Genomic DNA, 27,328 nt, shown 5'->3' with positions numbered 1-27,328 from the left:
TTCACCTTAAATTTATGTCCCCTTGTAATGGTTTGTTCCACCCGGGGAAAAAGTCTCTGACTGTCTACTCTATCTATTCCCCTGATCATCTTATAAACCTCTATCAAGTCGCCCCTCATCCTTCTCCGTTCTAATGAGAAAAGGCCTAGCACCCTCAACCTTTCCTCGTAAGACCTGCTCTCCATTCCAGGTAACATCCTGGTAAATCTTCTTTGCACCTTTTCCAAAGCTTCCACATCCTTCCTAAAATGAGGTGACCAGAACTGTACACAGTGCTCCAAATGTGGCCTTACCAAAGTTTTGTACAGCTGCATCATCACCTCACGGCTCTTAAATTCAATCCCTCTGTTAATGAACGCGAGCACACCATAGGCCTTCTTCACAGCTCTATCCACTTGAGTGGCAACTTTCAAAGATGTATAAACATAGACCCCAAGATCTCTCTGCTCCTCCACATTCATATTTGTCCTTCCAAAATGGACAACCTCACACTTTTCATGGTTAAACTCCATCTGCCACTTCTCAGCCCAGCTTTGCATCCTATCTATGTCTCTTTGCAGCCGACAACAGCCCTCCTTACTATCCACAACTCCACCAATCTTCGTATCGTCTGCAAATTTACTGACCCACCCTTCAACTCCCTCATCCAAGTCATTAATGAAAATCACAAACAGCAAAGGACCCAGAACTGATCCCTGCGGTACGCCACTGGTAACTGGGATCCAGGCTGAATATTTGCCATCCACCACCACTCTCTGACTTCTATCGGTTAGCCAGTTCGTTATCCAACTGGCCAAATTTCCCACTATCCCATGCCTCCTTACTTTCTGAAGAAGCCTACCATGGGGAACCTTATCAAATGCCTTACTAAAATCCATGTACACTACATCCACTGCTTTACCTTCATCCACATGCTTGGTCACCTCCTCAAAGAATTCAATAAGATTTGTAAGGCAAGACCTACCCCTCACAAATCCGTGCTGACTATCCCTAAATCAAGCAGTGTCTTTCCAGATGCTCAGAAATCCTATCCTTCAGTACCCTTTTCATGATTTTGCCTTCCACCGAAGTAAGACTAACTGGCCTGTAATTCCCAGGGTTATCCCTAGTCCCTTTTTTGAACAGGGGCACGACATTCGCCACTCTCCAATCCCCTGGTACCACCCCTGTTGACAGTGAGGACGAAAAGATCATTGCCAACGGCTCTGCAATTTCATCTCTTGCTTCCCATAGAATCCTTGGATATATCCCGTCAATGCCCGGGGGACTTGTCTATCCTCAAGTTTTTCAAAATGCCCAACACATCTTCCTTCCTAACAAGTATTTCCTCGAGCTTACCAGTCTGTTTCACACTGTCCTCTCCAACAATATCGCCCCTCTCATTTGTAAATACAGAAGAAAAGTACTCGTTCAAGACCTCTCCTATCTCTTCAGACTCAATATACAATCTCCCGCTACTGTCCTTGATCGGACCTCCCCTCGCTCTAGTCATTCTCATATTTCTCACATATGTGTAAAAGGCCTTGGGGTTTTCCTTGATCCTACCCGCCAAAGATTGTTCATGCCCTCTCTTAGCTCTCCTAATCCCTTTCTTCAGTTCCCTCCTGGCTATCTTGTATCCCTCCAATGCCCTGTCTGAACCTTGTTTCCTCAGCCTTACATAAGTCTCCTTTTTCCTCTTAACAAGACATTCAACCTCTCTTGTCAACCATGGTTCCCTCACTCGACCATCTCTTCCCTGCCTGGCAGGGACATACATATCAAGGACACGTAGTACCTGTTCCTTGAACAAGTTCCACATTTCACTTGTGTCCTTCCCTGACAGCCCATGTTCCCAACTTATGCACTTCAATTCTTGTCTGACAACATCGTATTTACCCTTCCCCCCAATTGTAAACCTTGCCCTGTTGCACGCACCTATCCCTCTCCATTACTAAAGTGAAAGGCACAGAATTGTGGTCACTATCTCCAAAATGCTCCCCCACTAACAAATCTATCACTTGCCCTGGTTCATTACCAAGTACTAAATCCAATATTGCCCCTCCTCTGGTCGGACAATCTACATACTGTGTTAGAAAAGCTTCATGGACACACTGCACAAACACCACCCCATCCAAACTATTTGATCTAAAGAGTTTCCACTCAATATTTGGGAAGTTAAAGTCACCCATGACTACTACCCTGTGACTTCTGCACCTTTCCAAAATCTGTTTCCCAATCTGTTCCTCCACATCTCTGCTACTATTGGGGGGCCTATAAAAAAACTCCTAACAAGGTGACTGCTCCTTTCCTATTTCTGACTTCAACCCATACTACCTCATTCGGGTGATACTCCTCGAACTGCCTTTCTGCAGCTGTTATACTATCTCTAATTAACAATGCCACCCCCCCCACACCTCTTTTACCACCCTCCCTAATCTTATTGAAACATCTATAACCAGGGACCTCCAACAACCATTTCTGCCACTCTTCTATCCAAGTTTCCGTGATGGCCACCACATCGTAGTCCCAAGTACCGATCCATGCCTTAAGTTCAACCACCTTATTCCTGATGCTTCTTGCGTTGAAGTATACACACTTCAACCCATCTACGTGCCTGCAAGTACTTGGACAGAATATATTTACAATATGTTTATTCTGTCCGGAAATGAGCTGGCTATGGTCTGCAGTTTGAGAGAGAGGTAGTGAGTGGAATTCCCTGTCTCCATGGGGCAAACAATCTCATCACTTTGTCCGCTTCTGTCTAATTTTTAAGCTCTCCTTAAATCAGAAATGAGAAAATTATAAACCGTGTAATATTTCTGGAGCTCAGATTGATTAAAGTTGTTGTGTCATAATTCCTAGAAGTGATCATATGATCAGTTCTTTAAATCTACCTTAATATCACGTGTACAAAGTATTGCACCGAGTACCCAACCCTGCAACTTTGACTGGACTTTCCCATATTCAGGGGTATCCTCCTCAAACCTGTCTACAGCAGCCCAGGAAATCTGCACCCCCCCCCCTCCCCCCCCCCCCACACACACACGCTCAACCTATTTCCTGTGACGTAACTGATATGCCACTGAATCAGCGATGTTTAGCTGCGCAACTTGTTATGGGCCAGGGTTTAGAAAACACCAAAGTATATTATGGAGTTCATCTGACCTATAACTGTTTATTGATTTTAGTTAGGATGAGCACAAGAGCCTGCCTTTCAGGTGTTATTCAACAGAGTTCTTAGAAGCTTTTAATCAAAAAACAAGCTTTACTCTACGAATTTAGTTAACATTTGTACAAACACACAGTAAGCATTTCTATCAATTACAAACATAAAGATCCCACACAGCTACAGTAATCTATGTATAACCCTTCATGAATTTTCCCTTTAACTGTTCCATTTCAATCACAAGATCCCATAAACCAAAAACCCCTTTTTAAGGTTGTGGCCCAGCACATGGCATTCTTACTGAAATAGGATTGTTGTCATTGTTAGTCAGAACCCCTTTTCAAAATAGCAGGTTTGAATTCCTTCCAGAAAGCAATTATCTTTTTTAAATGATCAAGTAGTCCGGAAACAGCTTTTAAAGTGAAGATAGACAAACACTTCTTTCAACCTGTGCAGTTCAAAACTAGTCCAAACTCAATCGAAAGTAAAACCCACAGAGCCACATCCAAGCTCTACCCACACAATGACATCACTGAAGCCGTGTGATAATCCAAAAACTTTCTTAAAGGGACACTCCCATGCCAAACTCCACTGAGATCTGAGGCAAAGTTTGAGTCCAATGGAGAGAAGACAGAGGATTTTGGAATGAGCGGCATCAGGATGTCAGGAGTCTCGGCAATTGGGGGCATCACTAAAATGAGAGCGTATGTTTCTTGGTTTGCCCTCTTCACTTTCCCTCTCACTCAGCTTTCCCTTTAACCCTTCTGTCATTTTCTCCTCCCCTCTTCCTCTGTTTCGACTCCCCCAGTTTTTCCTATACCCCACATTCTGTTTCCCCACTTCATATCCCTTGGTTCCACTCTCCCTTGGTCTCCTTCTTCCCCTCCATCAGTTCCTCCACTCCTTCAGTTTCCCCTCTCCCTATCCCTTGGCCTGCCTTCACCCTCTCACTTGGTTTCCTCCCCCCACCTCCTTCCTGTTCTTGACTGACCTCCATGGGTAAAGTCCACAAATCGTGTTTCAGAAACCTGGGTGGCAAAATCAATTCCAACTGAAGGCAGCTGCACTTTAACATTTTTGAAACTGAACAAGTGGAAAGGTGTTCACATGAGGATCACCCTGGTCAAAGAGCAATGTCTCCATATGCATTCAGTATGACTGGGAGAAACAATCATATCTGGTCTTCCAGAATGTCCTTTACCTGGAAGATGTGGGGATGCCATGTCTAGATGGAGGTCAGGTGAAGAGCTCAGCACCTGTGTGCTACTTTGGTGGTACCATAACGGTTTGGTGCTATCATGACCGGTACAGGCTTGGAGAGCCGAAGGGCCTATTCCTGTGCTGTATTGTTCTTTGTACTTTGAGATGGAGAGAAAGATATAAAGGGAATGCTCATTTAATGTATCACGTCAGTTAATTCACACATCCACTGAGGCATCGATAATGCAGGCTGCAGGCCACCCTGCTTTGCTAATGGCTCTTATCCAGATTAGGAGAAGGAGGGCCAAGCACCGGTTGGCACAGGGCCAGGAGGAGATAAGGCCTGAGCAGCAAGAGGCAACAGAGCCCCAAGAAGGCTAACATGGACCACTGAAAAAACAAGCATTGGCCTGACCACACTTTTATCTAAAGATAAGCTGCAGAAAATGCCATAGGCATCCTTGTATGTTCCGTGATATGGGTGCTCACATCTGTCAGCTTCTCCAGTATGAACTGCTGCCACAAAGACTCTGAAGAAACAAATCTGAGGAAAAGTTTTAAACCTATCGGAGGCCACTTAGGAGCAAAAGGGTCGCTGGGGGGACCGATCGAGAGCAAAAGAGAAACCTAAGGGGAGGATACAGGGGAAATTGCAGAGGTCCTGGCCTGCAATGAATGAAAGTGTGTTCCAGTGTCCTTTAAAAATGGTGCCAGGACCTTGACCCCATGAGCTAATGGCACGTCAAGCAACTCCCTTCCTGCCCTGCCATGAGATTCATCGAACTCGTCACTGAAGTATAATTAATTAACTCAAAGTCTTTGATTACACATGTTGATCTGCCCCGCCACCCAGTGGGAATATGCCAACTTTCCCTGTCTGTCACATGACTATGTCACCAGAATGGAAAATTCCACCCGAGTTACCATTTCGAGGCCAATACGACTCTTATTTGGAACTGGAGAGAGGTAGAAATGTGATGGAGTCTTGGACAGTGGGACCGTTTTCTGGTCCACTCCCTTTCACCCCCAGCACCTTTTCAAAACATCTTCCCATGCAATCACAGGGAGTGCAACATCTGTCCCTTTGCCCCCTTCCGCCTCACTTTCCAATGTCCCAAACACTCCTTCCAGGTGAAGCAGGGATTTACTTGCACTTCTTACAATTTAGTCTACTGCATTTGCTGATCCCTCAAAGTGCCAGTCTGTATCTTGTTCTCATGTTTTTCCTTTCACATAGCACTGGAATATTGTGAGCAGTTTTGGGCTCTGTATCTAAGGTAGGATGTGGTGGTGGAGGGTATCCAGGGGAGGTTCACAAGAATGATCCTGGGAATGAAGGGCTTATTATATCAGATGCAGTTGAGGACTGTGGAGTTTAGAAGGATGAGGAGGGTCTCATTGAAACTTACAGATTACTGAGAGGCCGAGATAGAGTGGATGTGGAGAAAATATTTCTACTAGTAGGAAAGACTAGAACAAGAGTGTACAGACTGAGATGAGGAGGAATTTCTTCAGCCAGAAGGTGGTGAATCTGTGGAACTCATTGCCACAGAAAGTTGTGGAGGCCAAGTCACTAAATGTCTTTAAGATAGAGATAGATAGATTCTTGATTCATAAGGGAATCAGTGGTTATGGGGAGAAGGCAGAAGAATGGGGATGAGAAACATATCAGCCATGATCAAATGGCAAAGCAGAAAGTAGACTCGGTGGACCGAATGGCCTAATTCTGCTCCTATATCTTATGGTCTAACTAGGTTTCTGCTATTAACCAGAGATTTGCTTACATTTTGGGGGGCCCTGTGCTCTCCCTCTTTGCGGGGGCCCCACGTCACACTCCACCACCTCCAATGATGCTGAGCCCCGCCCAGAATGACATCTCTGCTTATTTCTTGGCTCTCACTCGGATGACCGAGCCTCAAGTCTCGATGACCACGTGTGCTCCTGGCTGGCTGCCTGGCTACTACTGCTGGCTATCTGGCCTGGCCTCTTCACTTTCTCACCCTCACCGCAGGTGCTGTGGCAGGCCAGTCCTGGCTGCCCTTTGGCTCTGGTCGAGTTGCCCTGCCACCACTGGCCGTGCTCCCCGATTCCCGGAGACTTGCCTGGCCTTCTTCGCACGTCCTGACTGCTGCTCTGCTCAGTTCTTGGCTCTCACTCGGATGGCCAGGTACGAGCCTTGACCCAGCGTTTGCTCCTATCTGGCTGACTGCTACTGCTGGCTATCTTTTTTTTTTAAAGATATTTTATTCCAAACGTAAACAATAACAAAACCATATTCCAACAAAACAGAGTGTCGTGTTATTCATCCTGGGATAACACGGACTGCAACACGATGCTGTTAAAGGATCAAGCATACACCAAACGTAGGCGTTGGTTCAATAAGATTTATTGAACTACAGTTACGAAGCACACAGCTGCCTGTGGGTTGACTCTCTACTACTCTAAGTAATCTAACATTAACTATCTAGACCAGGCTAGCTCTGATCCACGTGTAGAAGGTGTTGAATGATTTGTACACCCTGCCTGTCACTACAATTGTCACCAGTGGAAAGAGGCAGAGTGCTGATGCCTCGTGTGTTTTATAGTGTGTTTTATAGTGATTGGTCGTGTTCTGTTCTGTATGTTGATTGGCTCACCTGGGTGTCTGTCACTGCCTGCTTTTACCTCATGATGTGCATGGGTGCATATTCTGACACAGAGTTAACTGTTTTTACATTTATCCCCTTTTAATCCCTCCCTCCCCATCTCCCCCCGCCCGACCGCTCCTCAAATATCGTCATGAACACACTCCACCGCACCTCAAAGCCCTCTTCTGACCCCCTTAAGGCAAACATAATCTTTTCCAACTGGAGAAACCCGTACAGGTTTCCCAGGCAGGCCACAATCTCCAGTAGTATATTTGACCTCCAATTCAAAAGAATCCGTCATTGGGCAATCAGAGAGGCGAAGGTCGCGACATCGGTCCCCCTTCCCCTCCAGCAGCTCCGGCACATCCGAAAGCCCAAAGGTCGCCACCATTGGGTCCCACTTCACCTCGGCCCCCAGTATCCTAGATAAGGTCCCAAACACCGCCTCCCAGAAGCTCTCCAACTTCTCACAATCCCAAAAGATGTGAACATGATTCGCCGGAGTCCACCCATCCACATCCATCCGTTACCTCCGGGTAGAACCCACTCACCCAAGCCCGAGTCATGTGTACCCTGTGCACTTTAAACTCACCCTCATTCTAGCACAGGAGGAAGTTGACTTTACTCACCACGCTGCCTCACACCTCATCTGGGAGCAGCAATTTCTCCAGCAGCATGTATTCGGGTAGTTGGGGGAACGTCGGCAGCTCCTTTCAACCAAAATTCTGCACCTACCAGTACCTAAACTCACTGCCTCTGAGTAACTCTACCTCTCCCGCAGCTCATCCAACCCAGCAAGTATCTCCTCTGAGAACATTTGACCCGCTCCAACCCCTCCTTCCTCAACTGCCTGTACATCCCATTCATCCCTCCTGGCTTAAACCTGCTGTTCCCAAACAGTGGCATCAACACCACCATTTGGTCCAGTTTAAAGTGCCTCCTTAGCTGATTCCAAATCTTAATAGTCAACTCCATCACCGGACTCCTCGTATACTTCCTCAGGGCTAACAGCAGCAGGGCCGACACCAGGATCTTCAAACTTCAGCCCCTACAGGACTCCTCCTCCAACCTGATCCACTTTTTCCCTTCCCCCCTCCCACCAACGCCTCACCTTCTGCACATTCGTTGCCCAATAGTAGTGCATCAGGTTCGGGAGCGCCAAACCCCCTTCTCTTCCTCTGCCTTTGTAGCATAGCCCTCTTCACCCTTGGTACTTTCCTTGCCCACACAAATTCCAAGACCAGCGCCTCCACCTTCTCTTGGGGAGAAAAATCCCACCTTTTAAAGTCCCCCTTAACCTCTTGCACTAACCCTGTCAAGTTCCATCTATGCACTGTGGCACACTCATGTGTCTCCTGAATTCCCAATTACCTAAACTTACCACCTTAATTGGTAGCACCACCGGGATAACCCTCCGCGCCGCTGCATTCACAGGGAACACCTCACTCTTCCCTACGTTTAACTTATAGCCAGAAAAAGCCCCAAATCGCTCCAACAAGCCCATAATTCTGCCCATACTTTGCAGCGGGGCCGACACAAACAACAACAGGTCATCCACATACATTGATACCCGGTGCACCCAATCCCTCTCACAATCCCTCACCACTCAGCCGACGCCCGAAAGGACATCGCCAGGGGCTCTATAGTCAATGTAAATAACAACGGCGACAGCAGGCATGCCTGCCACATCCCCCTTTGCAACCCAAAATACCCCAAACTCGTCTTGTTTGTTCAAACACTAGCCATGGGGAGTACATACAACAATTGAACACATGCCACAAATTTTGGGGCCCAGTGGGTCCTTCCGCTTTTTCAGAATCAACAAAATTGATGCCTGCGCTCACATTGCCAGCAACTCCCTGCCTTACTGAACAGACCCAGGTGGGGGGTCAAGCTCTGTCGCATAAAAAGTCCGGCCCTGGGGCGTTCCCCGACTGCATCCTACTGATGCACTCCATCCCTTCCCTTAACCCCAACGGCTCCTCCAGTGCCTGCCTCTTCCATTTCTCCAACTCTGGGAACTCCAACCAATCCAGAAACCGCCCCATATCCTCCGCTTCCCCCACCGGCTCAGCACTATACAACCCTGTAGCGCACAAAGACTCCGTGAGACGAATAGAGTGAAGTCGATGAGGCTTTATTAAGCGTGTCTGTTCCCCCGCAGCTCGATAGTAGAATGGCCTGCGGGAGAGGACTCCGGCTTCTGATACTCCGCCTTCAGGGCGGAGCTAGAGGTCAACGGCCAACCAGGACCCGTGATCTGTCAGCCAATGACATTAGGGCTTCCAGTCCCACATGACCCCTAATACATACTACCACATTCACCCCTTGTCAAAAATGAACCCGGCGGGGTGATGCTTCGCATGGTGGTAAGGGTTTACAGGGCTGGTCCTGGGAGGAAAACATTCACATGGCAATACAGTATGTACAATTTTGTCCTGTTTCAACTATTTACAGAAGGAATCGGGAGAAAAGCAAAATGTTCTTGTGAAAAGTCCATATATTGATTTAGATCGACGCCACGAGTCGGTCGGGTGGTCTGGTCGTCCGTGTCGATCGCCTCGGCCCCGGTGGTGGTGGTGGTGCTTGTACCGGTGTTGTCGTCTCCGGGAGCCTTACGGTTTCAGCTTGGGCTTTATTCTTGGTCGGGCCTGAGGGGAGGGGAACCGATCCTCCTGGGAAGGGGGCGGTCGCGGGGTGCGGCGGTGGTAGGAAGGGGGGTGTTGGGTGAATGGTGTCGGGGGGGTGTGTGTGTTGCCGGCGGGCGCCAGATCCCGCAGGGAGACCGTGTCCTGTCGGCCGTCGGGGTACTCCACGTAAGCGTACTGCGGGTTCGCGTGGAGGAGGTGAACCCTTTCGACCAACGGGTCCGCCTTGTGTGCCCGCACATGCTTTCGGAGCAAGATGGGTCCTGGGACCGCCAGCCAGGTCGGCAGCGACGTTCCAGAGGAGGACCTCCTAGGGAAGACAAGGAGACGCTCATGAGGCGTTTGATTAGTGCTCGTACATAATAGCGACTGGATGGAGTGGAGAGCGTCCGGGAGGACCTCCTGCCACCGTGAAACTGGGAGGTCCCTGGACCGTAGGGCCAGTAGGACGGTCTTCCAGACCGTGCCGTTCTCCCTCTCTACTTGCCCGTTCCCCCGGAGGTTGTAGCTGGTCGTCCTGCTTGAGGCTATGCCCTTGCTGAGCAGGAACTGGCGCAGCTCGTCACTCGTGAAAGAGGACCCCCTGTCGCTGTGGACGTATGCGGGGCAACCGAACAGTGTGAAGATGGTGTTCAGGGCTTTAATGACTGTGGCCGCGGTCATGTCAGAGCAGGGAATGGCGAATGGGAAGCGGGAGTATTCGTCCACCACATTAAGAAAGTATGTGTTGCGGTCGGTGGAGGGGAGGGGCCCTTTGAAATCGAGACTAAGGCGTTCAAAGGGGCGGGAAGCCTTAATCAGGTGCGCACCATCCGGCCTGAAAAAATGCGGTTTGCATTCCGCGCAGATGTGGCAGTCCCTTGTGACTGTACGGACCTCCTCTAAAGAGTATGGGAGATTGCGGGACTTGATAAAGTGGAAAAACCGAGTGACCCCCGGGTGGCAGAGGTCCTCGTGGAGGGTTTGGAGGCGGTTAATTTGTGCGTTGGCACATGTGCCGCGGGATAGGGCATCGGACGGCTCGTTCAGCTTTCCGGGACGATACAAAATCTCGTAGTTGAAGGTGGAGAGCTCGATCCTCCACCTTAAGATCTTGTCGTTTTTGATTTTGCCCCGCAGTGCATTATCGAACATGAAGGCTACCGACCGTTGGTCGGTGAGGAGAATGAATCTCCTGCCGGCCAGGTAATGCCTCCAATGTCGCACAGCTTCCACTATGGCTTGGGCTTCCTTTTCCACTGAGGAGTGGCGGATTTCTGAAGCGTGGAAGGTTCGAGAGAAAAAGGCCACGGGTCTGCCCGCTTGGTTAAGGGTGGCCGCTAGAGCTACGTCGGAGGCGTCGCTCTCGACCTGGAAGGGGAGGGACTCGTCAATGGCGCGCATCGTGGCCTTTGTGATATCCGCTTTGATGCGGCTGAAGGCCTGGCAAGCCTCTGTCGACAGAGGGAAGGTTGTGGTCTGTATTAGGGGGCGGGCCTTGTCTGCGTACTGGGGGACCCACTGGGCGTAGTATGAAAAAAAACCCAGGCAGCGTTTCAGGGCTTTTGAGCAGTGCGGGAGGGGAAATTCCATGAGGGCGCGCATACATTCGGGGTCGGGGCCTATTATCCCATTGCGCACTACGTAGCCCAGAATCGCTAGCCGGTTGGTGCTAAAAACACACTTTCCTCGTTGTACATGAGGTTCAAGGCTTTGGCGGTCTGGAGGAATTTTTGGAGGTTGGCGTCGTGGTCCTGCTGGTCGTGGCCGCAGATGGTTACATTGTCGAGATACGGGAACGTGGCCCGCAACCCATGTTGATCAACCATTCGGTCCATCTCCCGTTGGAAGACCGAGACCCCGTTTGTGACGCCAAATGGGACCCTTAGGAAATGGTATAATCGCCCATCTGCTTCGAAGACTGTGTACTTGCGGTCACTTGGGCGGATGGGGAGCTGATGGTAGGCGTACTTGAGGTCCACGGTGGAGAAGACTTTATATTGGGCAATCCGATTGACCATGTCGGATATGCGGGGGAGAGGGTACGCGTCTAGTTGTGTGTACCTGTTGATGGTCTGGCTATAGTCTATGACCATCCTTTGTTTCTCCCCTGTCTTCACTACTACCACCTGTGCTCTCCAGGGACTATTGCTGGCCTGGATTATGCCTTCCTTTAGTAGCCGCTGGACTTCGGACCGAATGAAGGTCCGGTCCTGGGCGCAGTACCGTCTGCTCCTAGTGGCGACGGGTTTGCAATCCGGGGTGAGGTTCGCAAACAAGGACGGGGGTTGCACCTTGAGGGTTGCGAGGCCGCAGATAGTGAGTGGGGGTATTGGGCCGCCGAATTTGAACATAAGGCTCTGTAGATTGCACCGGAAATCTAATCCCAGTAAAGTGGGGGCGCAGAGTTGGGGAAGGACGTGTAGTTTGTAGTTTTTGAACTCCCTCCCCTGCACCGTTAGGGTAACTATGCAGAAACCTTGGATCTGTACGGAGTGGGATCCTGCAGCTAGGGAAATCTTTTGTGCGCTGGGATAGGTGGTCAAGGAACAGCGTCTTACCGTGTCGGGGTGGATAAAGCTCTCCATGCTCCCGGAGTCGACTAGGCATGGTGTCTCGTGGCCGTTTATTAGCACCGTTGTCGTCGTCGTCTGGAGTGTCCGGGGCCGAGCTTGATCGAGCGTAATTGAAGCGAGACGTGGTTGTAGTAGTGGTGGAGTGGGGTCCGTTGTTGCCGTCCAAGATGGCGTCGGGGATGAACAAAATGGCTGCCCCCATACATCGCACATGGCTGGGGGGTCACAAGATGGCGGAGGGGGTGGACAAAATGGCCGCCCCCGCGCGTCGTACAGGTCTGGGGTGGTCCAAGATGGCGGCGCCCTTCCTCCCCACGTGGTGGCCGGACCCAAAATGGCGGCGTCTGCGGGTCGCACATGGGGCGCTGGGGGGGTTGGGGAGCGTTAGGACCGCGTGGGGCTCCCTCATCTCTGGGGACAGCGGTGGTCGGGACCCAAGTTGGTAGCGCCGGCGGGTCAGACGTGGGGCGCGGGGGGGGCGTTTGGGGGGCGTTAGAGACGCGCAGAACTCCCTCCTCTCCGGGGAGAGCGGTGGTCGGGACCCAAAGTGGTAGCGCCGGCGGGTCATACATGGGGCGCGGGGGGGGGGTTGGGGGGCGTAAGCGGCGTGCAGGGCTCCCTGTTCTCCCGGGACCGCGGTGGTCGGGACCCAGAGCGGCTGCGCCTGCGGGTCGTACATGGGGCGCTGGGGGGGTTGGGGAGCGTAAACGGCTTGCAGGGCTCCCTGTTCTCCCGGGACAGCGGCGACCTCGCGGGACCGGCACACAACCGCGAAATGGCCCTTTTTCCCGCAGCTCTTGCAGATCGCGGGCCGGGCAGCGCTGCCGGGGGTGTTTCGCCTGGCCGCAGAAATAGCAGCGGGCGCCCCCGGTGCGACTTGGCGTTTGGACCACGCAAGCCTGTGGGGTGTCCGGGGGGGGTGGGGTGGGTTTGTCGCGACGGGTACATACGGAGCCCAATGGGCTGCCGCGCGGTCGGGGCCGTAGGCGCGAGTATTACGCGCGGCCACGTCTAGGGAGGCTGCTAGGGCCTGGGCCTCTGAGAGTCCTAGCGACTCTCTTTCTAGAAGTCTTTGGCGGATTTGGGAGGAATTCATACCTGCCACAAAAGCATCGCGCATTCACATGTCCGTGTGTTCATTTGCGTTCACCGAAGGGCAGCTGCAGGCTCGTCCCAAAATCAGCAGCGCGGCGTAGAATTCGTCCATCGATTCTCCGGGACCTTGCCGTCTCGTCGCGAGCTGGTAGCGAGCGTAGATTTGGTTAACTGGCCGGACATAGAGACTTTTCAGTGCTGCGAACGCCGTCTGGAAATCCTCCGCGTCTTCGATGAGGGAGAAAATCTCCGTGCTCACCCTCGAGTGCAGGACCTGTAGTTTTTGGTCTTCTGTGACCCGGCGGGTGGCCGTTCTGAGGTAGGCCTCGAAACAAGTCTGCCAGTGCTTGAAGGCTGCTGCCGTGTTCACTGCGTGGGGACTGATCCTCAGGCATTCCGGGATGATCCTGAGCTCCATAGTCCTTTTTAGACACGCTTAATAAATTGTAGCGCACAAAGACTCCGTGAGACGAATAGAGTGAAGTCGATGAGGCTTTATTCAGCGTGTCTGTTCTCCCGCAGCTCGATAGTAGAATGGCCTGCAGGGGAGGACTCCGGCTTCTTATACTCCGCCTTCAGGGCGGAGCTAGAGGTCAACGGCCAACCAGGACCCGGGATCTGTCAGCCAATGACATTAGGGCTTCCAGTCCCACATGAACCCTAATACATACTACCACAAACCCCTTATAGAACACCTTGACCACCACATTTATCCTCTCCAGCTCCGACACGACATCCCGCTTCTCCAACCTCACCTGCAAAACTTCTCTGGACGCTGCAACTGCTGGGCCAACGTGCAACTCGCCTTCTCCCTATACGCATACTGCACCCCCCTCACCCTCTGCAGTGTCCCACCGTCTTGCCCGTTGTCAACCGGTCAAACTGCCCCTGCAACTTCTTCCTTTCTGCCGACAGCTCCTTCATGGGACCGCCGAGTATCTCCTGTCCACCTCAACTATCTTGTCCAATAACCGCCGGTGCTCTTCCCTCCTCATCCTATCCCCATGGGCCTTGAACAAAATAATTTCCCCTTGGACCACTGCCTTCAAGGCCTCCCAAAATGTAACTGCTGACATTTCACCATTCTGGTTGAGCTACACATATTAATTGCCACTCTCACCTTCCCACAAAACTCCTTATCAACTAAAAGTCCCGGATCTAACATCCACCTGGGCCTCCGCGCCTGTCCCGAACAACTCCTCACATCTAACCAGTGCAGTGCATGATCTGAGATCACAATTCCTGCATATTCCGCCTCTACTGTCCCCATCAGCACCGCCCGGCTCACCACAAAAAAATCAGTACTGTGATACGCCCTACACACATGTGAGAAGAAGAAATATTCCCTTCCTCCCGGGTTCCCAAACCTCCACAGATCCACCACCCCACTCACTGTCACTTACCTCCCACCCCCGGGTCCCGCACCTCCCTGGCCCCAGTAAACCACGTTTTCTTGCTCAGCAAAATGGTCACCCCCCCCCCGCCCCCCCATGAATCAAACCCCAACTGAAACACTTGTCACACCCATCTCTTTCTCAGCCTCATCTGATCTTATAATAATAATCTTTATTAGTGTCACAAGTAGGCTTATATTACACTGCAATGAAGTTACTATGAAAATCCCCTAGTCGCCACACTCAGGGCCTGTTCAGGTACACAGAATTCAGAATGTCCAATTCACCGAACAAGTACGTCTTTCTGGACTTGTGGGAGGAAACTGGAGCACCAAGAGAAAACACACGCAGACAGGGAGAGAACTTGCAGACTCCACAGAGACAGTGAACCAAACAGGCAATCAAACCCAAATCCTTGGTGCTGTGAAGCCACAGTGCTAACCACTGTGCTACCATGCCACCCTGAGATGTTTCTCCTGCAAGAAAATCACATTCACTTTCACTCTCTTCAAGTGTGCGAACACCTGAGACCTCTCGGCCCATTCAGCCCGGACATTCCATGTCATAATTCTCACTCATCGTAATCCCACTCAAATCCCATGACCTAATTACTTAAGTTTAAACACATTGGGGTGGATTCTCCGTTTGAGAGATGATGGGCGGGATTCTCCGTTGGCTGACGCTGAAATCGCGAAATGCGATTGGGTGGAGAATAGGTTCTGACGCTAAAATTGCAACAGGCGCTGATTTGACGTGAAATCACAATTCTCCATCATTTAGACAGCGCTGTCAATGCTTCCAGAACGCACGTACAGTACACACCATTTGCATACCATTAGCGGGCCTGACCCGGTATTCTCCGGGGCCTCTGTGATGGTCCACCTCTGGTGAGCCGAGTTTCCGATGGCGCAGTTCACTTGGAACTGGCGTCGTGACTGCTGAGGGAGAGAGGGGGTTCGGACAGTGTCCAACATCGCCATAGTTTGCTGACAGCTCTGCCGCTGGCGGACGGCTTCTACCAGGGCTGGGGGGAGTAGCAGAGGGTGGCCAGGAGGTGGGCTGTGGGGTCGGGGTGGACGGACACGGCAGCCAGAAAGGCAGCCATGCAGCTGTGCACACCACTGACTGCCCAAATGGGTCGTATAGGTTTCCCACCAGGCCATCCCATTAGGTGCCCTCTGGCCCCAGCCGACCCATCAGCTGTATGGACTTGCTCCAGCACAACCAGTGCCATCTTATTGGCTGGGATGAGTGTGTGTGGGGATTGTAATGTGTATATGCGGCTGTAGCTTGTCAGCCTCCCGAGTGTCAATCCGGCGAATCCCACACCATTTTCATTGGAATCGATTGTGTTCCACATGGCGCAGGTGCTAGCTCCTACACAGCTACTGAATCGATCCAAGTTTGGCACCAGTTTTTCTGTCATGAAAGTCCACGAACTCTGCATTGGCACCAATACTTAGTCTCAGAAACGGAGAATCCCGCCGGAAGTTCTCCTGCCGGAGCTGAATTGCACCAGTTTTACGATCCCCTTGCAGTCGTAAAGTGAGATGCAATTCAGTGTTCCACGGCATGCAAATTTATGCATGGCGTGTAATAAGAGGGTATCCCGGGGAACCCTGCTAACCCGGCTTGAGCGGGCGGCCCGATAGCAAAATTCTGGTTCTAACACCTCCCCGCACAGCAAATTGACCCGACCTGCCCCCACACCGCAAATCAGCCCCCCCCGCCCCACCACTGCAAATCAGTTCTGTCCCCACTGCACTTCAAATCAGCCCCAACCCCCCCACTACTGCAAATCAGTTCTGCCCCCACTGCACTGCAAATCGGCCGTAAGGCACCCCCCCTCCCACCGTACTATTGCCCCCCCCCCACCCTAAGTATGCGATTGACCCACCCTGCCCCTTCGGGACCCCTGTAATTGGCAGACACCTCCCAGGGACCCCTGTAATTGGCAGACACCTCCCAGGGACCCCTGTAACAGGGGGATCCCCCACAGGGACCTCTGTAATAGTGGAACCCCCAAAGGGACCCCTGTAATAGAGGGAGCCCCAACAGGGACCCGTGTAATAGGGAACTTCCCACAAGGAACCCACTAAAAGGGGGCCGCACACAGGGTCCCCCTGCCTAAATGGAACCCCCTCTACAGATCCCCCACACACAGACCCTCCCTCCGCTCCCCCCAGAGACGGGACCCCTTTCTGGAAGCTACAAAGCAGTCCAGACAGGGCAGTGGGAAGCTTTATAGCTGAAATACTTAAAGGAGAGCAGCTGTGCCTGCATCTGGTTCCCACAGATCCACTACTTGCAGGCCATTTTTAACTTTCCAGTAGTGGTCTGTGATTGACAGCTCGTAACAACAATCTGCAGCCTAGATCCTTCCATATCCTTTCACACTTCATTGGCCTAAGTGGTGCAACCCCAATATTTGTAAACATTGACCACATCAAAGAGAGGTAAGCACAGTGAAATCACACACTTGAGTGATTAGAATGGAGTGATTCAGCGGGAGCATTGCGGAAGGAGGTTGCTGGGAGGTAAGTCAACCTTTAAAAGCACTTCTCTTTGCAGGGGCAGGCCAGTCGATTTCGGCGGCGTGAGAGCAGCTGGTTAGTCAGTTTCAGCGGGAGCATTGCGGAAGGAGGTTGTTGGGAGGTAAGTCAACCTTTAAAAGCACTTCTCTTTGCAGGGGCAGGCCAGTCGATTTCGGCGGCGTGAGAGCAGCTGGTTAGTCAATTTCAGCGGGAGCATTGCGGAAGGAGGTTGCTGGGAGGTAAGTCAACCTTTAAAAGCACTTCTCTTTGCAGGGGCAGGCCAGTCGATTTCGGCGGCATGAGAGCAGCTGGTTAGTCAATTTCAGCGGGAGCATTGCGGAAGGAGGTTGCTGGGAGGTAAGTCAACCTTTAAAAGCACTTCTCTTTGCAGGGGCAGGCCAGTCGATTTCGGCAGGAGTGGAGCTGGCTGGTTAGTCAATTTCAGCAGGAGCTGAGAATTTTTCTTTTTTTTTTAAATTAGTTTTTTAGGCGGGATCAGGAAGTCGACCCGCGGACGTCTGGGAAGACCCTCACCAATAAATTCTGGTGGAGAGGAAACCCGAGACACTACACGTGTAGTGTCTCCCACCCGCCCTCCTCCTCTAACCTAATAATAAAACCCATTGGTCTGAGGTAAGTACCATATTTTTATTATATTATTATTATTTTTTATAAAAATTTAATTTAGTTGTTAGCCAGATCTTGGTAGAAAGTTAGAGGAATGGCAGGGAAGGGAGTGCAATGTTCCTCCTGCAGGATGTTTGAGGTGAGGGATGCAGTTAGTGTCCCTGCTGATTTTACCTGCAGGACGTGCTGCCATCTCCAGCTCCTCCAAGACCGAGTTAGGGAACTGGAGCTGGAGTTGGAAGAACTTCGGATCATTCGGGAGGCAGAAGGGGTCATAGATAGCAGCTTCAGGGAATTAGTTACACCAAAGATTGGAGATAGGTGGGTAACTGTAAGAGGGACTGGGAAAAAGCAGTCAGTGCAGGGATCCCCTGCGGTCGTTCCCCGTGGGATACTTGTGGGGGGGACGACTTACCAGGGGAAAGCCATGGGGTACGGGCCTCTGGCACGGAGTCTGTCCCTGTTGCTCAGAAGGGAAGGGGGGAGAGGAGCAGAGCATTAGTAATTGGGGACTCTATAGTCAGGGGCACAGATAGGAGATTTTGTGGGAGCGTGAGAGACTCACGTTTGGTATGTTGCCTCCCAGGTGCAAGGGTACGTGATGTCTCGGATCGTGTTTTCCGGGTCCTTAGGGGGGAGGGGGAGCAGCCCCAAGTCGTGGTCCACATTGGCACCAACGACATAGGTAGGAAAGGGGACAAGGATGTCAGGCAGGCTTTCAGGGAGCTAGGATGGAAGCTCAGAACTAGAACAAACAGAGTTGTTATCTCTGGGTTGTTGCCCGTGCCACGTGATAGTGAGATGAGGAATAGGGAGAGAGAGCATTTAAACACGTGGCTACAGGGATGGTGCAGGTGGGAGGGTTTCAGATTTTTGGATAACTGGGGCTCTTTCTGGGGAAGGTGGGACCTCTACAGACAGGATGGTCTACATCTGAACCTGAGGGGCACAAATATCCTGGGGGGGAGATTTGTTAGTGCTCTTTGGGGGGGTTTAGACTAATGCAGCAGGGGCATGGGAACCTGGATTGTAGTTTTAGGGTAAGGGAGAATGAGAGTATAGAGGTCAGGAGCACAGATTTGACGTCGCAGGAGGGGGCCAGCGTTCAGGTAGGTGGTTTGAAGTGTGTCTACTTCAATGCCAGGAGTATACGAAACAAGGTAGGGGAACTGGCAGCGTGGGTTGGTACCTGGGACTTCGATGTTGTGGCCATTTCGGAGACATGGATAGAGCAGGGACAGGAATGGATGTTGCAGGTTCCGGGGTTTAGGTGTTTTAGTAAGCTCAGAGAAGGAGGCAAAAGAGGGGGAGGTGTGGCGCTGCTAGTCAAGAGCAGTATTACGGTGGCGGAGAGGATGCTAGATGGGGACTCTTCTTCCGAGGTAGTATTGGCTGAAGTTAGAAACAGGAAAGGAGAGGTCACCCTGTTGGGAGTTTTTTATAGGCCTCCTAATAGTTCTAGGGATGTAGAGGAAAGGATGGCGAAGATGATTCTGGATATGAGCGAAAGTAACAGGGTAGTTATTATGGGAGACTTTAACTTTCCAAATATTGACTGGAAAAGATATAGTTCGAGTACAATAGATGGGTCGTTTTTTGTACAGTGTGTGCAGGAGGGTTTCCTGAAACAATATGTTGACAGGCCAACAAGAGGCGAGGCCACGTTGGATTTGGTTTTGGGTAATGAACCAGGCCAGGTGTTGGATTTAGAGGTAGGAGAGCACTTTGGGGACAGTGACCACAATTCGGTGACGTTTACGTTAATGATGGAAAGAGATAAGTATACACCGCAGGGCAAGAGTTATAGCTGGGGGAAGGGCAATTATGATGCCATTAGACGTGACTTGGGGGGGATAAGGTGGAGAAGTAGGCTGCAAGTGTTGGGCACACTGGATAAGTGGGGCTTGTTCAAGGATCAGCTACTGCGTGTTCTTGATAAGTATGTACCGGTCAGACAGGGAGGAAGGCGTCGAGCGAGGGAACCGTGGTTTACCAAGGAAGTGGAATCTCTTGTTAAGAGGAAGAAGAAGGCCTATGTGAAGATGAAGTGTGAAGTTTCGGTTGGGGCGATGGATAGTTACAAGGTAGCGAGGAAGGATCTAAAGAGAGAGCTAAGACGAGCAAGGAGGGGACATGAGAAGTATTTGGCAGGAAGGATCAAGGAAAACCCAAAAGCTTTCTATAGGTATGTCAGGAATAAGCGAATGACTAGGGAAAGAGTAGGACCAGTCAAGGACAGGGATGGGAAATTGTGTGTGGAGTCTGAAGAGATAGGCGAGATACTAAATGAATATTTTTCGTCAGTATTCACTCAGGAAAAAGATAATGTTGTGGAGGAGAATGCTGAGCCCCAGGCTAATAGAATAGATGGCATTGAGGTACGTAGGGAAGAGGTGTTGGCAATTCTGGACAGGCTGAAAATAGATAAGTCCCCGGGACCTGATGGGATTTATCCTAGGATTCTATGGGAGGCCAGGGAAGAGATTGCTGGACCTTTGGCTTTGATTTTTATGTCATCATTGGCTACAGGAATAGTGCCAGAGGACTGGAGGACAGCAAATGTGGTCCCTTTGTTCAAAAAGGGGAGCAGAGACAACCCCGGCAACTATAGACCGGTGAGCCTCACGTCTGTAGTGGGTAAAGTCTTGGAGGGGATTATAAGAGACAAGATTTATAATCATCTAGATAGGAATAATATGATCAGGGATAGTCAGCATGGCTTTGTGAAGGGTAGGTCATGCCTCACAAACCTTATTGAGTTCTTTGAGAAGGTGACTGAACAGGTAGACGAGGGTAGAGCAGTTGATGTGGTGTATATGGATTTCAGCAAAGCGTTTGATAAGGTTCCCCACGGTAGGCTATTGCAAAAAATACGGAGGCTGGGGATTGAGGGTGATTTAGAGATGTGGATCAGAAATTGGCTAGCTGAAAGAAGACAGAGGGTGGTGGTTGATGGGAAATGTTCAGAATGGAGTACAGTCACAAGTGGAGTACCACAAGGATCTGTTCTGGGGCCGTTGCTGTTTGTCATTTTTATCAATGACCTAGAGGAAGGCGCAGAAGGGTGGGTGAGTAAATTTGCAGACGATACTAAAGTCGGTGGTGTTGTCGATAGTGTGGAAGGATGTAGCAGGTTACAGAGGGATATAGATAAGCTGCAGAGCTGGGCTGAGAGGTGGCAAATGGAGTTTAATGTAGAGAAGTGTGAGGTGATTCACTTTGGAAGGAATAACAGGAATGCGGAATATTTGGCTAATGGTAAAGTTCTTGAAAGTGTGGCTGAGCAGAGGGATCTAGGTGTCCATGTACATAGATCCCTGAAAGTTGCCACCCAGGTTGATAGGGTTGTGAAGAAGGCCTATGGAGTGTTGGCCTTTATTGGTAGAGGGATTGAGTTCCGGAGTCGGGAGGTCATGTTGCAGCTGTACAGAACTCTGGTCCGGCCGCATTTGGAGTATTGCGTACAGTTCTGGTCACCGCATTATAGGAAGGACGTGGAGGCTTTGGAGCGGGTGCAGAGGAGATTTACCAGGATGTTGCCTGGTATGGAGGGAAAATCTTATGAGGAAAGGCTAACGGACTTGAGGTTGTTTTCGTTGGAGAGAAGAAGGTTAAGAGGAGACTTAATAGAGGCATACAAAATGATCAGGGGGTTGGATAGGGTGGACAGTGAGAGCCTTCTCCCGCGGATGGATATGGCTGGCACGAGGGGACATAACTTTAAACTGAGGGGTAATAGATATAGGACAGAGGTCAGAGGTAGGTTCTTTACGCAAAGAGTAGTGAGGCCGTGGAATGCCCTACCTGCTACAGTAGTGAACTCGCCAACATTGAGGGCATTTAAAAGTTTATTGGATAAACATATGGATGATAATGGCATAGTGTAGGTTAGATGGCTTTTGTTTCGGTGCAACATCGTGGGCCGAAGGGCCTGTACTGCGCTGTATTGTTCTATGTTCTATGTTCTATGTAATGCACTTAGTTCACCTTCAAGGTATGTATGAAGACTATAATGCTTCCCACTACCCCTGTCTGGACTGTTCTCTAGCTTCCAGACAGGGGTCCCTTTTCTTGGGGGCAGGGGAAGTCTGTGTGGGCTGGGGAGGGGGTTCATTTAGGCAGGGGATCCCTTTGGGGAGTCCTCTTATTACAGAGAGTCCCTGTTGGGGGTCCCCCTATTACATCGGTCCCTGTGGGGTTCCCCCATTACCTCGGTCCTTGTGGGGTTCCCCCATTACCTCGGTCCCCAGAGGGCATCCCCTGTTTAAGCGGTCCACGTGGGGTTCCCCCTATTACACAGGCTCCTTGCCTCGTTGAGCTCCCCAGGACGATACTTGATATTGTAAGTATAGGTGGAGAGTTCAATCCTCCACCTCAAGATTTTGTCGTTTTTAATTTTGCCCCGTTGTGCGTTGTCAAACATAAAGGCTACCGGCCGTTGGTCGTTGAAGAGGGTGAACCTCCTACCGGCTAGGTAGTGCCTCCAATGCCGCACCGCTTCCACAATGGCTTGCGCTTCCTTCTCGACAGAGGATGTCGTGTTGAGTGTTCTGGCCTACAAACAGGTCAACACAGCTGGAGATGGTGTAACTCTATTTTATTAACAACTCAACTGTAATAACATACTGTAAGCTTGGGTACGTGCATTACCAGCTAATCTGTGGACCCTGTCTAGGTGAGGCACTCAGCACATGGTGAATGTCTGTGTTGCAGGCTGTGAGCTCTGGGCTCTGAGCTGGCTGCTGCTAGAATGAGCGGGAACTCTGGTGTCCCCTGTCTTTATAGTGCGTGTGCTCTCACTGATGATTGGCTGCGATGTTGTGTATGCTGGTTGGTCCTACTGTATGTCCAGCAGTGTGTGTTCGATTGCACCATGATATGCTGATGTATATCATGACATCCCCCCTTTTCGCAAAGAATATGTGCCTACATGAGAATAAATAAAGTGTAGTGAGTGTGTCTGATCATGTGTGTGCATTATTTACATCAATATCTACATGTGGCTATGCTATATACACGGGAAGGTGCCAGGTGCAGAGGAAAACTATGTTACACCAAGAACGAAACAAATGCTATTAACGAACGATGAAAAACTCTTAAACAGTTCGGCAGAACAAGTCAGTGAGTCCAATAGTGCAAGGTTTATAAATCAAGTCTTTGGGGGTGGGCGACGAATTCGGGTTGACCGCCTCAAGGGTGGTTCAGGATCCACCGGCTGAGGAATGGGCCGGGTCACGGTCGAGTGAGGAGGAGGCAGGGTATCCGGAAGCTCAACAAAGTCCATGTCAGGGACAACAGGAGGGCATGGCACCGGTGCAGAATTCCGTAGCGAGCGTGGAACCAGACGAAGGGCTCGCCGATTGCGGCGGCGAATGGAGCCATCAGGCAAAACGAACCAGAAACAAGAGGGGAGCCACCTGTCTAAGAACCTCAGCGGTTGCCAACCAGCCACCCTCCGGAAAATGTATGCGGACATGATCTCCAGGCACCAGGGCAGGAAGATCAGTCGCCCTATCATCATGAGCCGCCTTGTGTTGCTCTCGCTCTTGTTGCATCCGCCGAAGTACCGGAGCATGGTCGAGGTCTGGGACGTGAATGGACGGCACAGTGGTCCTGAGGGTGCAACCCATAAGCAGTTCGGCCGGCGATAGGCCCGTGGACACTGGGGCCGAGTGATAGGCCAGCAAGGCGAGGCAGAAGTCAGATCCTGCATCAGCAGCCTTGCAGAGGAGCCTTTTTACAATGTGGATGCCCTTCTCTGCTTTGCCATTTGACTGAAGGTGCAGGGGACTGGATGTCACGTGTGCAAAGTTGTATGTACTAGCGAAGGAAGACCATTCCTGACTCACGAAGCACGGGCCATTGTCTGACATCACGGTGAGCGAAATGATGTGGCGAGCAAACGTCTCCTTACAGGCCCGGATAACAGCCGATGACGTGGTGTCGTGCAGGCGTATGACCTCCGGATAGCTGGAAAAGTAGTCAATGATGATGATGTAGTCCCTGCCGAGCGCATGGAACAGGTCCACACCCACCTTCGACCAGGGGGACGTGACCAACTCATGGGGCTGAAGGGTCTCACGTGGTTGTGCCGGCTGGAACCGCTGACAGGTGGGGCAATTGAGCACAGTGTTGGCAATGTCCTCATTTATTCCCAGCCAATTTACAGCCTCTCGAGCCCTCCGTCGGCACTTCTCAACGCCGAGATGGCCTTCGTGCAGCTGTTCTAAGACAAGCCACTGCATGCTGTGTGGGATCACAATGCGGTCCAGCTTCAGGAGGACACAATCCACGACTGCCAAGTCGTCCCGAATGTTGTAAAACTGTGGGCATTGTCCCCTAAGCCACCCGTCCGTCATGTGGCGCATCACACATTGCAGAAGGCGGTCAGCCGCAGTCTCATGGCGAATGTGGGCAAGGCGTTCGTCAGTGGCCGACAGATTGGCAGAGGTGAAGGCTACATGTGCGTCGACTTGGCCAACGAACCCCTCTGGGTCGGACGGAGTGTATCCGAAGATTGGCGTCGTGGTCCTGCTGATCATGGCCGCAGATGGTAACATTGTCCAAGTACAGGTCCACCATTCGGTCCATCGTTCACTGGAAGACCGAGAAAACATTAGTGACGCCGAAAGGGACCCTGAGGAAGTGGAAGAGTCGGCCGGCTGCTTCAAAAGCAGTGTAGTGGTGATCTTCCGGACGGATCGGGAGCTGGTGGTAGGCAGACTTCAGATCCACCGTGGAGAACACCCGGTACTGTGCGATCTGGTTGACCATCTCCGCTATGCGGGGGGAGGGGGTACGCATCAAGTTGCGTGAACCGGTTTATGGTCTGGCTGTAGTCCACAACCATCCGATTCTTTTCCCCGGTCCTGACAACCACCACTTGTGCTCTCCAGGGGCTGTTGCTGGCCTCGATGACTCCCTCCCTCAAGAGTCGCTGGACCTCCGACTTGATAAAAATCATGTCTTGTGCACTGTACCGCCTGCTTCTGGTGGCGACGGGCTTACAGTCGGGGGTGAGGTTCGCAAAGAACGAAGGGGGGGGGTGACCTTAAGAGTCGTGAGGCTACATACAGTGAGAGAGGGTAGGGGTCCGCCGAACTTTAGGGTCAGGCTTCGGTGACTGCATTGGAAGTCGAGTCCAAGCAGTAGGGGGGCGCAGAGGTGAGGGAGGACATACAGTTTAAAATGGGCATACCCAGCGCCCTGTATCACGAGGTTCGCGACACAGTACCCCCGGATCTGTACCGAATGGGATCCGGAGGCAAGGGAGATTGTCTGGAACGCGGGGTAAATGTGGAGGGAGCAGCGCCTTACCGTGTCGGGATGGACGAAGCTCTCTGTGCTCCCGGAGTCGAAAAGACAGGGGGTCTCGCGCCCATTGACCCGGACGGCCATCATCGAATTCTTCAGATGTTTTGGCCGCGACTGGTCGAGGGTGACTGCGCCGAGCTGCGGGTAGTCTGCGTGGTCGGAGGTATCGGGGTCACAAGATGGAGGCCCCCATGAGTCGCACGTGTCGGGCTGAGTTGAAGATGGTGACCAAGATGGCCGCCCCCATCGACCGCACGTGTCGGTTGGTGTTGAAGATGGCGGCCTCTGCGAGCTGCACGAGGCGGATGACGCGTCTGAAGGGGGCGGTACCGGCAGGCACGCAGCCACATTGTGGGGTCTGTGGGCCTTGAGTCCGTGGATCGGGCCTGGTAAGCTTTTGACTTCGGGGCTTTGGATCGGGCCAGACAGACTGGCAAAATGTCCCTTTTTGCCGCAGTCGCTGCATGTCACGATGTGGGCTGGGCAACGCTGCTGTGGGTGTTGGCCCTGACCGTAGAAGTAGCAAGACGGTCCCCCGGGCTGAACGGGCAGTCTGTGGTGCCCACGAGGGGTTCGCTGGGTCTGCTGGGAATGCGCTGAGGCTCTGGTAGGCCACCTCTAACGAGGTGGCTAGTTTTATCGTGTCCTGCAGATCAGTGGCCCCATTTTCCAGCAGTCGATGCCGGACGTGGTTAGACCGGACCTCAGCCACTTAGGTGTCCCGAATCATCAGCTTCATGTGCTCATTGGCCTTCACAACCCTGTAGTTGAAGTTGCGGGCGAGTCGTGTCAGGTTCTCTAGATACTCGTCCAGCGATTCCCCGGCGCGTTGACGGCGGGTTGTGAGGAGGTGCCACGCGAACACTTCGTTCACGGGCTTCACGAACTGTCTTTTTAGAATCGCGACCGCCTCTTCGTACGTGACTGCGTCCTCAATCATACCCGAGATTCGGTGGCTCACCCGGGCGTGGAGGAGGCGCAGCTTGAGGGCGTCGGAGGGCGGCGTTTCAGAGGAGTCGAGGTAGGCCTCAAACCAGCGGAGCCAGTGGGAGAAGATTTCCTTAGCTTCTGCTGCTCGTGCGTCGAGTTCCAGTTTATCAGGCTTCAGAGCGGCTTCCATAGTGATGTCTTTGGATAATAAATTGATGTACCATCAATTCACTACAAGATGACGAGAACAAGTGAACATCGGCTTTATTATTCATGAACTTGCCTGCCTGTGACTGCTGTAACAATGAGCGCCACCCACAGGTGGCAGGTCTATATACTGCCCCGGGGGGAGGGGGGGGGGGGCGGAGCCAGAGGCAGAACCCACCAGGGTTCCAGTACGATACATGGAAGGAGATCATATTACCATTCCCTGGCCATAGGCCACAGTACTATACAGACAACTTATATTATGGTGAATACATTCACCACACCTCGCTTAAGTGAAACGGGGCTGGTAAATAGCGGGAGAGGCAGAAAGCGAGAACCATGCCAGGAGCCAAACAATTTGCGATGCAACCAGCCCGCTCTCGAAGGCGAAATCTGGATCTCTGTGTAGCGTGGCGAGAAACCAATTATTTTAATCACCTTTATTGTCGCAAGTTGGCTTACTGCAATTAAGTTACTGTGAAAAGCCCCGAGTCGCCACATTCCGGCACCTGTTCGGATACACAAAGGGAGAATTCAGAATGGCGAAATTACCTCAGAGCACGTCTTTCGGGACTTGTGGGAGGAAACCGGAGCACCCGGAAAAAAAGCACGCAGACACAGGGAGAACGTGCAGACTCCAACCACTGTGCTACCGTGCTGCATCACCACTTAAGCCCAATCTCCATACAATTAATGGGAGCCTCCCCTTATCCTATCGCCTCCTGTCAACCTCCCCAGCGAGTGGTCACACTGGCGCCAATTAGTACTCTTTTTTAAAAACATAAACCTGCTGGAAGGGCTTCTGATGGGAGCCCAAGACAGAAGTAGCCAGCTTTTCTCACAGGCAAAGAGCCCGGGGGTGCTGGGCCTGCTGCCCCAGGGCTCGGTGGGGAGTGGGGGGACCCTCAGCGAGGGTTGGGGGACACTCGGCTGGGGGTGGGGAACCCTTTGCAGGGGTGGGCCGCCATGGGAAGTGGGGAGTCGCTGGGGGGGGCAAACAGAGGGGCAACTGCTCGCGGCACCACCATACAAACCCCTGAATTGTGTTT

General features: G+C 51.7%; 1 protein-coding gene across 4 annotated transcripts in view; it reads left to right on the top strand.

Moving 5' to 3' along the window:
* cacna2d2a (calcium channel, voltage-dependent, alpha 2/delta subunit 2a) overlaps positions 1–27,328 on the top strand; it is a 1,719,882-nt gene that overhangs the window by 1,174,292 nt on the left and 518,262 nt on the right. The gene's annotated exons all lie outside the window — the stretch shown is intronic.

Source organism: Scyliorhinus torazame, chromosome 13, assembly GCF_047496885.1.
Source record: "Scyliorhinus torazame isolate Kashiwa2021f chromosome 13, sScyTor2.1, whole genome shotgun sequence".
Classification (NCBI taxonomy): domain Eukaryota; kingdom Metazoa; phylum Chordata; class Chondrichthyes; order Carcharhiniformes; family Scyliorhinidae; genus Scyliorhinus; species Scyliorhinus torazame.
The sequence above is the reverse complement of the archived record's forward strand: the minus strand, read 5'-3'. Positions and strand labels throughout refer to the sequence as shown.